The sequence below is a fragment of the Leopardus geoffroyi genome, chromosome B3 (assembly GCF_018350155.1).
Source record: "Leopardus geoffroyi isolate Oge1 chromosome B3, O.geoffroyi_Oge1_pat1.0, whole genome shotgun sequence".
NCBI lineage: Eukaryota > Metazoa > Chordata > Mammalia > Carnivora > Felidae > Leopardus > Leopardus geoffroyi.
Window position 1 is genome coordinate 36,005,667 of NC_059337.1, and position 18,881 is coordinate 36,024,547.

Below are 18,881 nucleotides of genomic sequence, written 5' to 3' on the forward strand. Positions count from 1 at the left end.
GGGCTCTCCCTCAGGGGCCGCCCTGCCTTTGCACGACTCCGGGAGAGAACGCCTCCTTCAAGTTCACAGCCAGGGGCCTCTGTTCGCCAGCCTGGGGCCCAGAGCAGAAGGGACAGTCCCCTGGTCGGTGAGAATCGGAGGGAGAAGTACTGACTCTTCCTCCTCTGTGGCTTTCTAGACCCACACATTGGTCCCGTCATTCTCAGCAAGTCCTGTGATGTCTTTATAATGTCCTGAGTCAATCAGTGGGAAGCGGAAATCAGTGTAGCTATTTGAAACAGAAAGGGATTTAGTAGCAGGTTAAAAACCAAACTGTACCAAACCCAGGGAGGGCTGGAGGGCAGCAGGCTTCTGCCTGGGACCTCCAAGAATGTCTGTGGACACCATAGAACAGTCCACAAGGGGAGCGGCTGCCTCTGGCCCAGCCAGGAAGGTGGAGAATCAGGGACTCTGTGTTCAGATGCCTGGAATCAGCAGCCAGGGTCGCAAAGCCGTCACCTCTGCTTGGCTTGGCTCCAACAAGGCAGGCACTCAGACACGGAGACACTTGTAGCAGGTCCCCACACGTCCCCACCTTGTCTGCCCACAGACATCGGCTAACTGACGGGAAGCTGGCCTCACTCCTTCTTTCACAGCTCGGCCCGACGACATCTGACAAGCAGCACCGGACTCACGATCAGAACTCTAGCTGCAAGGGAGTCTGAGAAATGGTGTTTTTATCCTGCCCAGCTTTGGAGCTGCGGAAGGCGCGTTGGAAGAAGGGGAGGGTGGGTGCTCACTGAGGGCCCGAAAACAATGCCTGGCTTGAGTTCCCGGTTAAAAGGCCCCGCGGAGGCCAGAGAAGCTAGGAGGACTTCACCTGATTGTGGGAGGTAGGGATCCGGTGCTCAGCGCCGGGTGACCCGGGCAGGGACCGCCTGATGGAGCCCTGTCCCCACAGGCTGCCCACCCGGCTGAGCGAGGCTATGGTGACTCACCTACAGTTCCTCCAGCACCCGCAGCCGACTTAGGCAGCCCAGCGCCGCGTGTGACTGACTCACACCTCCTTCTGCCCTCGTCCCACACTCTGGAATGTCAAGAGCCCGAAAGTGCAAACGTGTGATCAATCTCAGGAATAGGCCTTTCTTGAACTGCTAGTCCCGTCCCCGTGACTGCGTTTAGAATCTCTTAGTGAATTTGTGCCTGCCGCGGATCCTTCGCTTGGTTTTACCCAAGCGCTTTTCCAATATCTCTGGCACCGAGATTTGGAAATAAAGTGGCATCTGGACTAATCACTTGGTGGAATCTGTGTGGCATCCCAGCTGTCAGCCGCAGCTCCCCGGCCCCCTTCAAGTCCCGCTCAGTGTGGCTGAAACCATGAATCCGCGCCTTATGGGTGTGCAAGCTCTCCCCTAGATTTGCCCCCATTCCCCGGGCCGCCGCCTGCCTCTGCCCGCAGGCCTCCCTCCCACTGCCCCTCTTCTGCCTGCTGCCGTAGACACCGCCTCCGGGAAGCCCGGCCTCTCCCCAGGCCCGCACAAAGCAGCTCACCAAAGCAGCAGATGGGAGAGATGTCCTAATATGGTCCTAACATTTCTGAACACACACTGCAGGACAAACATCCCAGGGCCGTGCTCACGCCCATCTTTTTTTTTTTTTTTTTTTTTTTCTTTTTTTTCTTTTTTCTTTCTTTCTTTTTCTTTTTTTTTTTTTTATTTAGAAAAGTGGCAAAGTGGTACGGAGCCATACTCTGACTCCTAAAAGCCCCCTTTGACGCCACCCGCCCCCATACATTCCCAGTGGCCTCTGTCACCCCAAAAAGTATCCAGCATCTCACTATCTTATCGTCGACTCTGTCTCTCCCTTTCTGGGTTGGGTTTTTTTTTTTTTTTGTCTTCTTTTTTCTTAACCATCCCCCCCCCACCCCCCAGAAGCAAAAGTTAAATTTTTTTTCCATTTTCGGTAGCAGGCCAGCTTGTTATTCGACGGTCCAGATGACAACGTTGCCTTCAGAGTCTCTCTCTGGTCCGGTGGCTTATCAAGGAAATTTCTCAGGGACTGCCTATGCCCTGTGGGAGTTCGGTGCCCGCTGTGAGGGCAGTCAGTGTTTTGCCTCCTTACATGTGCGTACAAATTTATATATGTATATAGACATTTTACGTGTAGCTATAAATGTCTTGATGTCTTCGGATGGAGACGAACCATGCCTACGCGGTTCTTTGGGGGGGCAGTGATTGAAAGGACGCGCTAATACTCAGGGCTTCGTAAAGCTCTAAAATGACTTGCCCCCTCCTCTCCAGTTCCCCGCCTTGCCTCTCCCTTTCCCTTTCCACAGGTGGGGCTTCCAGCCAGGTGAGCCACACACGACATTAGGTGTTAGTCAACATTTGTCATCAGGAGAAACCAGCAGGACGGCTGTGCCTGCCTCCAAGTGTATTCCTAAGAGTACAGAGGCTGTGTCTCACAGGGGCCATGAGGACCGCCCCCCCTCTCCCTGGCTTGTGATTTGTGGGGGTTTTTTTCTAGATAAGTCCGTCGAGATGGGGATGTTAAATAAGTCAAGGAGATGTGTCGATGATACACTGAAGAAAGGTCCCTGTACTCCACGCGTCTCTGCTGGGATCTCAGCCTCAGCAATACTGACGTCTGAGCCAGATTCGGGCTGCCCCGTGTATTGCAAGGTGTTTAGCAGCATTCCCGGCCTCTACCCACTTGATATTAGTGGCATTCTCTCTCCCTCCGCTGGAACGGCCAAAAATGTCTCCAGACATTGCCAGATGTCCCCTGGGAAGCAACATCGGCCCCTAGTTGGGAACCAGTGTTCCATGTGACACATATTGTGTATACAGAAATGTACATATACATACAAACAATTAAATATTTATATGTCCTTATTTTAAGTTGGCATCTGGCATAAACTTTTCATTCAATCAGCATATGCACAAGACAGAAATGTAACATATTTTCTTCCTTTTCTCTTAAAAATTAATGTCATCTGTGATAATAGTGACATTTGCGGTGATTAAATAAATATAAGCATCTTCTATCTTTCTGTAAAGTTGGCATTGGCCTTACCCGGCCGTGAGATGGGGTCTTGGAGCTCCTTAAATTATCCCCCATGGTCCTTCCACAGTGACTTCTGACTCCTTGAGCTCTGATGGACAAATCCAGTGTCCAACACCATCCACATGTGTCTCTCTCCAGCCACAACATCCCAGAGATCCCTGTGCAAACGAGTTCAAAGAGAAAAGAAGACAGGTTGAAGTCCAGTAAATCCCCCATTGCACAAGGTCACTTTCAAAATCATCCCAAATCCAGTATATTAGTCAGGATAGGCAAGGCTACGGTGCAGTAACAAATACCCATTTAATAGATGTGGCAAGTGAGACTTAGGAAAATTCAGTGACTTCTCTATACTGTGCAATTATTTTTTTAATGTTTTTTTTGATTTATTTTTGAGAGAGACAGGCAGACAGAGTGCAAGCGGGGGAGGTGCCAAGAGAGAGGGAGACACAGAATCCGAAGCAGACTCCAGGCTCTGAGCTGCCAGCACAGAGCCCGATGCGGGGCTCAAGCTCACAAACTGCGAGATCATGACCTGACCTGAAATCAGACGCGTAGCTGACCGAGCCACCGAGGTGCCCCTCTACACTGTGCAATTATTAAGTGGCAGAACTGGGGTTAGAATTTGGATGCCCTGACTCCACAATTGTCTCTTCCTGGTCCCCCGCAAGAGCTTTGGAAGGGCCTCAGGGAGCTGAGAATATTCCTGATGCCACAGCAGGATGATCGTGCTTCCCAGGCCCCTGTGCGCTTCTTTAAAGGTGCCTTTGCCTCAAGAAAGATTGGGATTGTTCTATCAGGAATGCGAGATGTGAAGAGAAAAGAAACAGCCAACTCTTTTCATTTCAAAGTACATTTTTGGTACTCAGAGCAGAGACAAGTTCTTGAAAGCTAAGGCTTTTGATTTGCAGGAACTGCTTTTTAAGTTCTAAATGCCTAATTTTTAGCATCAGAAGCAAAGCTCTGAAGGAAATCGGGCATACATTGTGGATTGGAAAAAGGATAGACGAAGCTAGACTGCCGTAAGGTCAGAGGTTGTCTATGGATAGGCAAGATGAGTGGGGATGGATAGGAGGTGGAGAGGAAAGCAAGGCTCATGTCAACAAGGAAGGGAGCAACTGTCCAAAGACCAGACTAGATGGCAAATCTCAGTAGACACCAGGGGAAACAGATGGTGACAAGGGTGCCTTACCAGTGCGAGGATGCAGTGATGGATGAGAGCGGGGATGGAGAACAACATGGCCAGCAACTATCCAGAGACTCCTTCTGACTGGACCGGCCAGGGTCACATGCCCAAGCCCACTGAACCAATCACCGTAGCCAGAGGAGGGCATGTTCTGATTAGACAAGGCTTGCGTTGTAGGTCCACTCCAAGGACTGCAATCTCGACCAGACCTTGTGGACCAGAGTGAGGAAGGGCAGAGCCCTCCATAAAATGGGGGCTGTTATTAGACGGAGAAACGGGTCCTAGAGAGATGAACGAGTTTCCACAAAAGAAGGGGAAACGTCTCAGGGGGATGCAAACATTACGGCTGCTTAGCAACCCTGTGCTCTCAGTGTCCTCCCTGGGCTCGCAGTATTCCTGAGGGAAGCAGGTGCTCTACTCCATTTTCCACTGGAACACTGACATATAAACATGGGCAAAGTTATCTATTTGTCAGATTTGCCCAGATGAGCTGTTGTATCCCTCCACTGGCTGACTTCGCTTTTAAGACAAGCCGGAGCGGGACAGACTTATCGTGGGGGAAGGTGGGCTTTGACACCAACCTTCCAGAACTTCACACGGAAAGGCTTGGGTTGGGAGACCAGGACTGGAGGCCTGTTTCAGGCAGGGCTGAAGCTGTCATGGTCTCATCTTGGGGGGTCCAGCTGTGTGATCCCAAAAGGAAAGAGAAAGGGCAGTGGGGCAGAGCCCACATCTCTCTCTCTCTCTCAAGACTGCTTGGGCTCACGCTCACGGGTCGCCTAGCCAGTGTCCTAATCATTGAGGCTCAGGGAAATGAGCAAAATTGCCTAAGGACCTATCAGTGTTACTAGAACCATGATTTAAACCCAGAGTTATGAGGTTCTCTTCCCACAGCTGCTATTGCCTGGGGCATCATCCAGCCCCTGAAGCTCGACCCTACTCGATTTTATGGAATGCTGTAGGGAAGCCCCCCCCTCACCCCACGCAGGTGAGGAAAAGGAAACTATGGCGGGCCGCCCGGTGCCACACGGCTGAGTAATAGAGCCAGGTGGCCCCGGGAGAACCCAGTGCTTCTCCCGCATGGCCTGGTGCTCCTCCTCTGCCCACAGCCTGTCCGGCATCCCTGGACCTCCATCTCCAGTGGGCCAACCATCTAGGGTACAGGTCTAGAAGGAGACATGAAGCCACAAGCCAGGTGTTGGCCTTTCTACGTCCCCCTCACGGTGCCAGATCCCAGGGATTCCACAACAGTCTGAACGTACTTCTGCTTTGGAAGAACGAACCCGGTCTGCAACCTTGATATCCAAAGCGTGTTCGGCGAACCAGCGGCAGTAACATGACCGGAGGAGACCTTCTCAGGTCCTCCCCAGAATCAGGGTCTTTACTTTGACCAGATCCCCCAGGGGATTCTTCCGCAAACGTAAATTTGGGAAGTGCTCGCTCTGAGCACCGGGACGTTTCCCAGCCTCAAAGGTTTCCAATCCACAGGCTGTTCCTGCACTTTGCTGCTGCCATAAATACCCTCGCTACTGCCTCCGGTGCGTCTATGCTTGAGGGTTCGCAGATACACCGGGCCCTTGTGCGCATGAAGATGTTACTGGCTCTCCAGTTTCCAAGGAGGGGAGTGAGAAAAGTCATGGCCCTTTGCTGTCACGAAGGACCAGAAAAGGAGGGTCACAGAGGCACCTTGGATGTTCCTGCTTCTGTTTCTCCCTCCTCTCCTGACACTTGATGACTGCTTGCCTTTGCCCTTAAGTACTGTGTTTGTAAACAAACCCACGTGTGAACCTATCAAGGGAAGCCAGGGCCCCAGCATCTGCGTTTTTAGGAAAGTCTGCCCTCCGAGACAGAGATGTTCACTGTGGTTCTCCTGCCTTCACCGCAATTTCTTTAAAAAAAAAAAAAAAACACACACACAAGCCTTAGTTCCCATTTTTTGGTCAATGGGAAGATCCTGGTTTCTCTTCTCTTTCTTCTCGACTGAGCTTCGAATGACCCATACGCACACATCATAGAGAATAGCAGGTATCGGTCCTGTGAAATCTTGGTGAAAGAAAGGCAAGAAAATGGGGAAGCTTTGATCTTCTCCCTACTTAGCACAAAACCACAATGGTTGGAATACTTTCGAATTCCGCGACAAGGGAACGTTCCATCCCCACCCTGAGTCCGTGGACGTACACAGATGTAGGTTGACATCGCTTGGTGGGGGTAGGCCGGTGAGGGGGGTGGGAGGAGGCAGGCCCGTTGGACCATGTGTGCAATCCTCAAGGAATTAAAATTAAAAGCAAAACAAAGTACAGTGCCCCCGCGTCACGTCTTTATCTTCTGTTGATGGGATTTAACATAAAATACTGCTGACCCAGCTGAAATCTTCAGAATTTGAAGTCGACATCAGATCCCCGCGCACCATATTTTTGACTTGCAAATGCCTTCCAAGAATAGCTGGAGTGTCCTTATCGAGCCCGGCTTGTGACGCATCCTCCTTGAGCCAAGTCTCAAGTCCACACGGACTCCGGGGCCACGGGATTCGGCAGAGGGAGACTTAACTCCCAACTTACGCTGGCTCAGGACCTGCCGTCCCTCGTGATAACGGGCAGCCCAGAAAACCGGCCTGTGGGGCCCATGGTATTTGGAGTTGAATTTCGTTAATTTCAACAAGAAAGGGTAAGCCCAGGCACATCATCGTCGCCATAGTTACTGAACGCGAACTCCTCCAGCCTGCCAGGCCCTGGACCCATCATCTCCTTTGAGCCACACAGCAAAGTAGGACTTTCTGTCCCATTTGACAAAGGAAGAAACATCTCAGGTCCAGAGGCTGGCCTAAAGCCACACGGATAATGACAAGAAAAGCCTGGATTCAGACACAGGTCTGTTGGACTCTAAAGCCTACGTTCTTAGTCTGTGCTCTGCACGGCGGGCACAGAAACCCCAGGGCTCCTCAGAGCAACTGGCCCATGGGAAGAAAATAACAGGAATGGTTTTTTGCATATGAAAATCCCATTTAAAAACATCGATACTTGTACATGTTCGTTGTGTACATAACATAGTATGACATTTGAATGTGCCTAATGAATAAACAAATACCTACGCATATATTGGTAACTGTTTTTTTTTTTTTCCTTCATAGGCTCCTTCCTGCACTGACCCCTGCCCAGAGGCTCCAAAAACAAACTCCAGGCAGCCCTGCTGACCCTCTCTCCTCCGGACCCTTTCTGAGACCCTCAGCACCTCAGGACCCTTTCTGAGACCCCCACTCGCATCACAAAGACACCTGCGAGCTTCACTTCTCCAGCCTGCCCAGCCTGCCTAGCAAACAAAGAAACTGATGGATGTGAAATCCAAAGACCACTCCTAAACAGCAGAGTGACCTCCGATCATAAAGATCATAAAAGAGGACCACCCGCCTGGGGATCGGAAGTCCCCCAGGAGCTGGGTGGTCGCGATGGAAAAGTATCTCCTCCATAAAGACGAGTCTCAGAGCCGGGGGGGGGGGGGGGAGGGGGTGCATTATATAAATGTAGACATACAAGCTGCGGTTTCACGCAGAATCTCGGACCCCCTCCTCACCTCCCTCCAGGGAACAGTTCAGTACAAAGAAGAAAGCCCGCAGTTAGCAGCACCCCTGCCTCAGACAGCCCCAACCTCCCCTTTGAGGGGTCGGTTTGGTTTAAGCACCCAAAGGAGCCCCTGCCACCTACGACCAAGGCCTGGGGGACCCGGCCGGAAGCCTAGATGGTGTAGACAGGTCCTGCCCATCACACCTCCTGAGTGGCTCCGTCTCCCGCCCCCGGCCTCCTCCTCCACCGTGACTGGGGCCTCGGCAACTGCCATGCTGGTGATTGAGACGTGACTGGCCTCCGTCTACAGCAAGTCCGCATGACGGTGCTCTGGTCCCCTTGGCAACCACCCACCACCTCCCTAGCTGTGAGGCCAGGAGTCCGTCTCCAGGGCTCCTCCCCAGCTGTGGGCAGACCAGGGGGAGGCCGGTCCCTTCACTGAGTTCCCTGCCTTCCCCCGGGGCGGCTGGAGGCACCAAGGAACCCAGCCTGGCTCCCAGGGTTGACAGTCTGCAGGGCTGGGCACACCGGGCTGCCACCCACGGCCAGTGACACAAGGGCCAACAGGTCCCTGTGTGCCCATAGCTGGACGCAGGCCCCCATGCACACAGGGTACAGGAGAGGCAGGCCTCCCCCAGGATGGGAGGGCCAGGTCCTAGGGGGGAGTGGGGGCACCCGGGGAACCCCTTGAGCTGATGAGAATAGCACGTGCTCGGCCTGGTGCCCCCACTCTGTGTCAGGCGGGGTGCTTGACACACAGCTCATCACCGCCCTCACCCCCCGACTTCACACGGTGAGCCTGAGACTCGGGGTTATTACCACCACCACGTTACAGATGAGGAAGCTGAGGCCCCCAGGGAAGAATTGAGCACCCAAGGTCCCTGTGCTCAGAAGCGACAGATGAGCAATTTGAGCCCTGCCGGCCTGCTCCAGGGGGGCCCATGCCCCCTCTGCCTTCTCAGGGTCTTGAATCTTCGCCGACCGTCAACCTGAGCTGACCCCCAGGGCCGCCGCAGGATATACAGAGTCTCTGGAGTCAACGGGCTGAGTCGCAGAGACAAGACGGCATCCAGGAATCAATTCTAGAATGACAAACTAAAGGAGTGACTAAGGGAGAAAGGCGCATTGAGCTTGGGAGCCCTGGGTTTGAACCTGAGCCTTCCGAACCTCAGCCTCCTCATCTATAAAACGAGCCCTCTGCAGGGTGGCCCAGAAGGACCCGTGAGCACCTGCACTGTCCCCCGCCACGAGTGGGCGCCTCACGAATGCTTCCTTGCTTCCTTCTTCTCTTTTTCTGTCCCTCGAAAGCAGTTCATTAAGATCCTGAAGCAGGGAGCACTCCCCATGGGCTTCCTGGAGTTGCTGACACGTGGACCCCCCCACACCCACCCCCCCAGACCTGCGGCATCTGATCTCAGTAGAGATGAAGGTGTAATTATTCACCCAGCACGTCACGGTTCTGGGCCTCGGCTTCCTCATCGGCAGAGCTGGGATAATCACAGCCACTTTATAAATAATCGTGCACGTAAAGGCGCCAGCAGAGCCTCCTGGGAGAGAACCGGGAGCCCAGAGATTGGTGTTCCTGGCAGAGCTGTGGCACCACCCGGGGCCGACTTCCTTTCCTCATTCTTCTACCGAATAAGAATGTTGGGGCGCCTGGGTGGCTCAGTCGGCTGAGCGTCCGACTTCGGCTCAGGTCAGGATCTCGCGGTTCGTGGGTTCGAGCCCCGTGTCGGGCTCTGTGCTGACAGCTCAGGGCCTGGAGCCTGCTTCCGATTCTGCGTCTCCTTCTCTCTCTGCCCCTCCCCCACTCGTGCACTGTCTCACTCTGTCTGTCAAAAATAAATAAATGTAAAAAAAAAATTTTTTAAAAAAAGAATGTTAAGTCACTGGGTGAGTCGCGTAGCCTCTCTGGGGCTCCTGCTTCCTCAGGAGTTAACTGGCCTGGCTGAAGCTCTTCAGGGTTTCCTCTTGACTTTAAAGCTCCCTGAGGCCTCATTACCAGGCGAGGGCCCACGCTGTCCCTACAGCCTCCCCACCCAACGTGCCATCAAAGACCCTGCACCCCTGGGGAATGGCATTCAGGTCCAGGGTGGGAAAGGTGATGCTTCTGGACCATATCCTGTTTGAGAGAAACAAACAAACAAAGAAGGGACAAAGAGCAAAGAAGAAGAAATTCGCCTTGGAAAAAGATCACAGGACATAAACTCTTCCAGCTGGCTGATGGCTGATGGCAGGGCAGCCCTGTCACCTAGAGAGGGGACGAAGGGCACTTCCTGCCTGGGCGAGGGGCAAGGCCGACCAGGACGTTGGTGGAGACAAGCCCCAGGTAGGGCAGGGCGCTCTGACCACATGCCAGGTCACACACAGGGGAGCAGAACGTCTACTTCTGACCGATGGTTAAGAGCTAGTGGCAGGTGACAAAGCCAGGTGAGGAACCACAAATGGGCCCCGGGCCCCTAGACGTAGAAAGTCTCCCTGCTCTTAGGTTTCCTGCTTCCGGGGTATATTCTTCTCAACGACTTACCCATACCCACACCCTCGCTCAGTTGCGACTGAAAGCCCATCCTTCCTAGACAGGGGTCCACAACTCGCATTCCTTCAGTGGAACTTTGGGGTGGGGTGGTTTGCCATTGGGGTTTTCAGCTTTGAGTCCCCGCTGCTACCCAGAGGGCTCCTCCGAGTAGGGGGCTGGAGAACTGCAGGGGAATTTCCCTAGTCTCTAGAACGGAGCTCTGCTTTGCAGGAAGCTTCCTCCAATGTCCTTCCCTGACACCCTTGCCGGGGTGACCTTCATCAGGAAGAGGTGAAAGTGGAGGAGGGATGGGCGGGAGCCAGCTGATAGGGCTGCACCCCCCAGCCTGACCCCACCTTTCTCTCTCTCTCTCTCCCCCTTTCTTAAGGTGCATTAACTAAGCACCTAATATACGCAGCCCTGTCTGAGTGACTACATACACGTGGCGCATGAAACACCGCTGTCTGGGACTCTAACTCCACGCTCCCGCCGGCTCTCCGGAAGCAGAGGGACTCTGGAGGCCAAGAGCAGAAAGGGGTTCTCAGCCTGTGAGCCTCACCACCAGCCCCATTTCCCAGATGTGGTCGGGGAAGGGGGTCAAGGGCGCCCCTCCTGAGACCAAGCCTTGTGCCTTCCAGGCCTGAGAGGGCCCAGTGTGGGTGCGCGGACTCCAAGCACCTGCTGGGGCACCTGCTGTGCACGCAGCACGGCGGCGGACTGCGGGGGGTCAGGCCTGATCTGGGGGTAGGGGGCGCAAACACACACTGAGCTGACTCACAGCGGGCTGCTGCAGGGGACTGGGGAGGGTGTGAGACAGAAGCCCAGGCTCCCTTAAAAAAAAAAAAAAAAAAAGAGCGAGCCTTAGAGGGTCATCCCTCCCACGGCAGCCCAAGGGCATTGACAGGAGCGGCGGTGAGCATCCCGGTGCTAAGGCCCAGAGAGGTGCCCCACCTTGCCCAAAGTCACACAGCAAGATGGGGCAGCCCCTGGCAGGGAGCCCAGGTCCCCACAGTCATCTCAGACCTCACGGACTCTTCCAAGTGGGTGGCCCCCTCCTGGTTCCACTCCCGGACTGGGTGTCCAGTCCTGGTGTTCCTGCAGCTTGGAGCCAGTGCCTGGGAAGGGGAGGGTGGGGGACGGAGGGGGACTGGTGCAGAGGAGAACACAGAAAGTGCCAGCTGATTCATGTTTCTAAATGTCATGTTATTCTAGGAGCGTTCTCACTTTGCCACCACCTTCATCCACCCCCCGCTTGCCATCTTGAAGAAGGGCTGTAGAGTGGCCAGGGGAGGCGGGGGTGCTGTGAGACCGTGCCCCCTGGGTGAGCGGAGGGGAGGGCGCTGCACAGGGAGCTCGGGTTCAAGACCAGGCCCTGGAATCGGCAGCTGTGGGACAGTCAGCCTGTCCCACTTCCTTTGTATACCTTCCTTATGCAAAACGTGGAGGGCCTGGGCTGCCCCAGACCCAGACCGGCTACATATCGGATTGCCTCAAAAGAAAACAAAACAAAACAGATTCTTGGGCCGCACCCCTAGAGATTCCAATTCAGTAAATCAGAGTTAAGTCCATAATCCCTATTCCCTAACCCCTGGCCACTGGTGGTTCGGGCACAACGGGTCCACAGAGGGGTGCTTGGAAAGCTCCCAGCGACATGCTTCCGTCAGACATCATTTTCTTCAGTACTTACTTCTTTACCTCCTCCGGAAGGCCCTCCCAGATTTACCCGCCCCATCTGCCACCTCCAGTGCTCATCACTCTTGGCCCTGCCTCCTCGCCCACGCTCATCTACCGCTCGCAAAAGGCATTTAGTCATTTGTGCATGTGTGTGCGTGTGTGCGCGTGTGTGTGTCCTCTGTGAATTCAGCGAGGTGAACCTCCCATGCGGCGTAGAGGAAGGCGCTCGGCACTGGAGCCAGTTCGAAGCTGCGCTCGGCTGCCCGAGGTTGGGTTGGGTGACCCGGGGGAAGCGCCTCAACCTCTCCAAGCCTCCAGCTCCACATCTCTTAGATGAGCCTAAACAGACGTGACCTCGGGGGCCGCCATGAGCCCCCCTGAGCTGAAGTGTGCAAGCCCTTAGCACAGGGCTTGGTGGGAGGGGGCAGTCAGAGGCCCCTGAAGGGCCCCAGAGGGCCCCTGACTTGATGGGTTGCCATATGGGAGATTTGGACACCTGCCACCCAGTGTGTGCCTGTAGACAGAGGACTCGGGCAAGCGTGGGTCCTCCACAAAGAACAAGTGAGGTTCAGAGTCCTCAAAGAACCTTTCAAATGACCCTCGGAGCTGTCCTGCAGAAGACAGAATTCCCCGCAAACAGTTCAATAGAAGAGACAGGAGTGGAGGGGCTGCTGACAGAGGCGGCCAGGGTTAAGGGGATCGGAAAGGGTCATGAGCGTCTGTGATAGCAGGCGGTGCTCGTGCCCCAGACCTAAAGAGGCTGGGGCAGACGGCATTGCCAGAACCCAGAGGGAGAGTTGGAGATGTGGAAGAGGGGCCACCCCGGTAGAGCACAGTCACAGAGGGAGGTGGTCATTCCCGGAGCCACAGCATCACAGCAGAGAGAAGCAAATGACATAGAGATCAATCTTTCTCCTCCCACTTTCCCTTCGCATTCTGGTGCCTTCCATTGCCAAGCCAGAGGCACAGGCAGCCCCTAGAGGTCCCCCTCCTGGGGCTCAGAGAAGGGCAGAGAGAGTTTTGCAGGTTACACGGGGGGGGGGGGGGGGGGGGGGGGTGGTGAGAGACAACTCGGGCCGCCTGGTGATCTCCCAGCTCCTCCACACCCCCACCCACCCTCTCCACTCTGCAGGGTCTGGGGGGACGTGCCTGACACAGCCATCCAAAGACAGGGCTTCAGCCCCTTCTCTGCCACCAACACACAGGAGGATGTGTTGGTCCCCGCGTCAGGCCCCGGCCTCCTCATCTGTAACCCAGAGGGGCTAAACGAGCCATCCCCTTCCAGTCCTGACCTGACGTTTTCCTCCCCTGCCCTTTTCTAGAATACAGGCCCGCTCGACAGGAAAACGGGCTTGGAGAAGCAGGGAGCTTAGCAAATGGAAAATTAATTCTGGGCGGTAAAGAGCAGAGGCTGTTGTTTGTGATGTATAACTTACTCTTTGTGTCAAACTGTGTACTGTGAATATCAGTGGGATGGCAAGAAAACCGAGATCTATTGCTTGGAGTTGAATCTGTTGGAGCGGGGAGAGGGAGGGGGAGGAAGACTACAACTTTAATCACAGGCCCAACTCGAGATGTCAAGCTGCTCTCGGGTGTGTTAGTAAAATGATGTTGTATTACAGGCTTCCCAGACAGCGCCCCACACTGCAGCTTTATCTGCCCAGCCGTAAATTAGCACACCTACTTTACGCTCTTCAGGTAAAACCAGTAATTTAGCTGAAGCACACACACGCACGCACAGGGGGGCGGGCGGGAGAGGGGGGAGCTGGGGGGGAGGGGGGCTGCTCCCCTTGAGCAGGGAAGAGCTACAAATGTGCAAACCGGGACGAAACTGACGCCTCGGCTGCACCTCCTGTCATTAGCGTGTGGGCTCCTGGTGCAAACCCCAGAGCCAGCCCACCTTCCCTTCTACCTGCCTCGGTGCCTCCCCCACCCCACCACCACCCCTTTTCGCCATGAACCGTAAATTACATGCTGACACCTTTAATTTGTGCAAAGTATGCCTGGCTGCGCCTGGCATCAGCAGCCGGCTGCTATAATAAGGTCAATCTATATTCATTGTCGCAGAACTTGATGTGCCAGATAACACAGGGAGGCAGCGCTGTGGTGGCTTCTCTGGGCTGGGGGGTGGGGCGGGGGTGCCCGCTGCTGCTCAGCGCCGCCTGGCACCAGTTGGTTCATCACTTATGCATGGCATGAGCGATGTTATGATTTAGCTAATCACCATCAGTTATTCATCCTACCGCTGCCTGGAGACGGCCGCTGTGCGCGCCTGCCCGCCTGCACCAGGGAGGGAGGCCCCCACCCACGAACACCACGGAGAGGCCACACGGTGGGTCTGACTGTCCTTTCTGGGTAGTGGTCCCCGGCAGTCGATGCTTCCAGATCATAGATCCCCTTGCCTCGCAGGGGGGGGGGGGGGAGGGGGGGGGTGTGCTCCGCGGACAGGGGCACGAACGTAGAATGTCTCTGTGTCCTGGGGCCCAGCCAGGGAGGGGTCACACAGCATGAGCCCAGGCACTGAAGTCACAGAGTTCTGGGTTCGAATCTCCCAGCGCTGCCTCTTGCGAGCTGTGAGAGCTTCGTCAAGTCACGTGACCTCTCTCTGGGCCGGATGGAGAGGCAACTCCAATCCCGGCAGAGAGAGTATAATATGGATACGGTTCCTGGTGTGTCCACACATAGCAGGCGCTCGGCCAACGACAGCTCCCATTATCAGAGAGCCCTAGTGGGTCCGTCACATGTGTCGTTGGATGTATGTGCACTTTCAAGTGGGGAATCCAGACCCAAAAGTTTCCTAAAGGACGGGGCTGGTACCAATGGGTAAGCCCATTTGGAGACAGACCCCACTTGCATGGGGTTGCGTTGTGACACTTCCCACATCCTGAAATGTTGAAGCTGAAGAAGATTCGATCCACGGCTGGGGAGGGTCATGGGGGCAGGAGTGGAGCAACACAGGCTGGAGGCAACAAATGAAGCATAAGCAGTCCCAGAAAATAGAGGTGACGGGACATGAGATGGGCCACCCAGACCCCGCCTACTAGCAATGGGGAACGGAAGGCAGAATGGAACCTGATAGGTCCAAGGGGGTCCAGGCAGTGAGCTGGGGTCCCAGTTGGCCTTCCGCTTTCATAGCTCTGCCCGCTGCCTCTGAGGACAAATGACCATCGGTCTCCCAGGGATGCCTGTGGGATGACGGGGACGCTCTCCCCTCTGTGTGGTGCTTAGTTAGGGGTGCACAACATGAGCTCCCCACATGGCTGTGAGCAGTGGGAGGCACAAGATTGAATCCAAAGGCCTCTGGCTGATCCGTTTCCTTATTTGCACAACGGAGCCAATAGCCTCTGCCCCTCAGGGCGGACGAGGAGATTAAGTGAGCCCAAGTGGGCACCTGCGAGGGCCAGATGAGGACCCTTCTCCCTCCGATCAACAAGCGGAGGGTCTAAAGAAGGGGATCACACAAGTCCAGTGACTCCCAAGCCGCAGGATAAACGGTCTGTGATCTGGAATCATGCCATCTCACCCTACAGCCACATCTTTGTCCTTGCGGTTTCCTCCCCCCCCCCCAGGAAGGCCCTTCCTTCTCACACTGGCAGGGCCAGCCCGTCCTCCCAGGTCCTAGTCACATCCTGCTTCCTCCAAAAAGCCCTTTGTCCCTCCTGAGCGTCAGGAATGGCTGCCCCTGCCCGCAGCCCCACCCTTCCTGACGGCAGGTCCCTTGGTGATCCGGCCCCAGATAAGAAAGATGTCGTGGGGAGGTGAGCTATTACGTACGGGCTAAGCAGCCTCTGTGCGTCTCCACTGCTCATCTGCAAAACGGACAGGCAAAGGTGGCTTCGGGTGCCCTTGGTGTCCCCAGGCACCACAGGGCTAGGACCAGGGGGCAGTGGGCATCTCCCTGGAAACCAGCTCCGCTGGGTTGAATTCCGCCCCCTCTTGATAGGATGAGGAAAAAAATGCAAGATTCTCTCCCACGTAGGCAGGGGCACTGAGGTCCCTTCCTGGGGCCAAGAGGAATCACCTGCTGCTGGGCCCACGCCCCCCCATCTCTGGCCGGTGCCCTCTACTCCCGCCGCAGGCCAGCACCGGGCCGCACCTCCACCCCTCTCCCCGCACCTCACTATTACCCACGCACCTGTGCCGCGAGCGCCTGCCAAGACGGGGCGCTGCCAATGTTCAATCGCCCTCGAAATGCGTCGCATCTCTTACCAGGAAAACTTGGACAGAGCGGAGGGCGGGGCCTGCCCGGGGAAGCAGGGCCATCAGCCTCCCACCGCCACCTGGTGGGTTCGCCTGGCTGGATGCTCCCCCCACCCACCCGCCCCCCGCCAGACCCGAGGGCCACCGGACCAGGCCTGGGGCTGGGCCCACACCCCCATCCCAAAGCATCCTTATCGTCCACTAGCAAGTGACTGTGACGCCACTTTGCTGCTGAGGAACCAGAAGCAAGAGAGGCGTGGGGCTGGTGTGTCCTTCACGGAGCGGGCTCTAAGCATCACATAGAAATGGGGGTTTCTCCCCAATACCCGCATCACATAGAAACGGGTCCCTTAGTGCCAGGGACGCGGGGCCTGTCATCGCTGACACCCCTTTTCCTCGACGTCTCTTCTGAACGTCTTGCCCTGACAGATACCTGGTTGTCCCCACACACACCCCTGCCCCGGCGCCTCCCCAGGGGAGACTGTTTTCTCTTCCGTGTCCCACACCGCCTGGGGCCACACCGCCTGGGGCCCGGAGGTGAGGTGGGTGTCCTCTTATCCACCCTCTCCCTCCAAAAGCCCCAGCTCCTCTGAATCCTATGCCAAGTGACTTTACCTGTCACCACTATCCTAGCAGCAGGGCCATCCCCTGCCCCCTGGGTTGCTCCCCTCATTCACTGCAGGCTTACCCGCCACCCTGGCCTGCTGGCTTCCTCTTCAGCCCCACTGGGCGACCTCACATCCACTTGGAGGATCCATCCAACACTGAGGCCTCTCTGTTCCTCCACCTGGCCGGCTCCAACCATCTGACCCACCCCACGGCCATGGGCATCACACCCTGACCTTACCATCTACACAATCTCCACCTCAAGCACCCCACCTGGTCACCACCTGCCACTGGCTAACCTTCCAGATCCCACTCCCCCCAGCCTCACGGGGCCCCCAGGCCACCAACCACCGCCGTCCCAGGACCAATGCCCATCTGCTGCCCTCATGTCCACCCTTCACAAATCCTTCTCCTCTCTTCCTTCTTTACACTTTGAAGCCATGCCCAGCCTCAGCTCCGTCCATCCATGCACCTGCATGATGCCTGTGCCCACGCCGAACACGGCCGGAGAGAAAGCAAACGGCCTTTCCTCATGGCCTCAAGTCTCAGTCACTACCGTGGCACAACCACCTTGGCAAGTACGACCCCGTTCTCCCAAACAAATGTCTTATCCTTTCTCCTCTCCATATGGCCCTCGCCACTCCCACCCTCGGTGGCCTCATGCTTTGCTCTGAAGATAGCAGCAGTCAGAGAGAACGCCCTCATCGTCCCATCGGGAAACTGACACCGGCTCTCTCCTTCCTCCCTCCCGATGAGCGGACGAAGGCCACTGCTCTGCCCAAGGCCACCTGTTCCACCTGGGGCCAGGATCCCACCTCCCTCGCCTGCTCCGAGACCTGGGTGTCCCCTCTTTCTGCGCCCCATCTTGTCCCTGTCCACCGGGTCACCCCCAGCAGGATGCGCATGCCCTAGAATCTCCTATAATGAACACCAAGCTCCATTCACCGCCACACCTCTCCCCGGCTCCCATTCTGGTTTTCCTGCTCCCCTTCACTGCAGAACGTGCTAAAGAATGGTCTGCGGCTCCTGCCTCCTTTTCTCACTGGGCATTCGGGGCCCACAGCTAGACCCCCGCCTGCGTGCCCCCCGGCTGGGAAGGGATGGGCAGTGGAATGTGGCTAGCGCCCTAGAGCAGGAGGAAGGACAGCTCGGGGGGCACAGAAAAGACCCTAACTGTGATGGGCCTCGGGCTCAATCAAAGTTGGCCGTTTCCTGGAGCAGTCTTCAGATCTGTGTCTTGGAAAGGATGTTCTGGTGGCACTGGGTGGGGTGGGCTGGAGGCCAAGAGAGGAGACCAATTAGGAGGTCACGGGAGGGTCCGGGTGAGAAATCAGGAAGGCCTGAGTTAGCCAGACGGGGGAGACAGAGGAGGAGTGGAGAATCATTGTCAGGGCTAACAGGCTAAGCATGTCCAGGGTCAGGTACAGATTTCCCTCAGTCTGGAATGCTCCCCAATACCCGCTACGTGCTGCTTATCACTGGTGCTTTCCCATCACGAAACTGACTGCACCGGGTGACCCTGGACTGGTGACCATCTCTCTCCTCCACCGGCTGAGGGCACCTTACCCTCAGCCCCGCCATCACCTGGGCCTCACTGCCAGCATGAGGTAGGTGCTCAGTGCACGTTCAAGGAAAGGGTGGACCACACAGAGGTGAGGCCAGCTAGAGGGGAGCAAAGGGCCGGACTGTGGAGGTTTAGGTGCCAAGCTCAGACCTTATGCCCTCGGTACCAGGGAGACCCCGGAGGGTTCTGGGTACAGAAGTGGCACAGCCAGCTGTGTGTGTGAGATAAGCCCATCTGGCAGCTGTGGGAGATGAATCTGAATAGGGCGAGACTAGAGGAGAGGACCTGTCCCGGGCCAGCTCTGATACTCCAGGCAAGAGGGGTGAGGCCTGACCTTGGAAAGAAGAGAGAAGAAAGGCCAGCCTTAGAAATACCAAGGAGGGAAGAGTGGCAAGGCAGGTGGATAAGGTGGAACAGCTAAGTGGTGGCTTAGGTAGCTGGGTAGACGGGGCCGTGGGTGGGGTGGGCTGTAATGAACTCCACATTGGACGTGTTGAGTTTCAGGTCACTGTGGAGCATTCTGGGGAGAAATGCACT

At 55.9% G+C, this 18,881-nt stretch overlaps 1 long non-coding RNA gene across 4 annotated transcripts in view; it reads right to left on the reverse strand.

Moving 5' to 3' along the window:
- LOC123582794 overlaps window positions 1–18,881 on the reverse strand; it is an 81,512-nt gene that overhangs the window by 47,426 nt on the left and 15,205 nt on the right. For all 4 annotated transcript variants that reach the window (XR_006704565.1, XR_006704561.1, XR_006704562.1 and 1 more), the window contains exon 2: window positions 3,055–3,203. This is a non-coding gene — a long non-coding RNA (uncharacterized LOC123582794). The remainder of the gene's footprint in view (window positions 1–3,054; window positions 3,204–18,881) is intronic.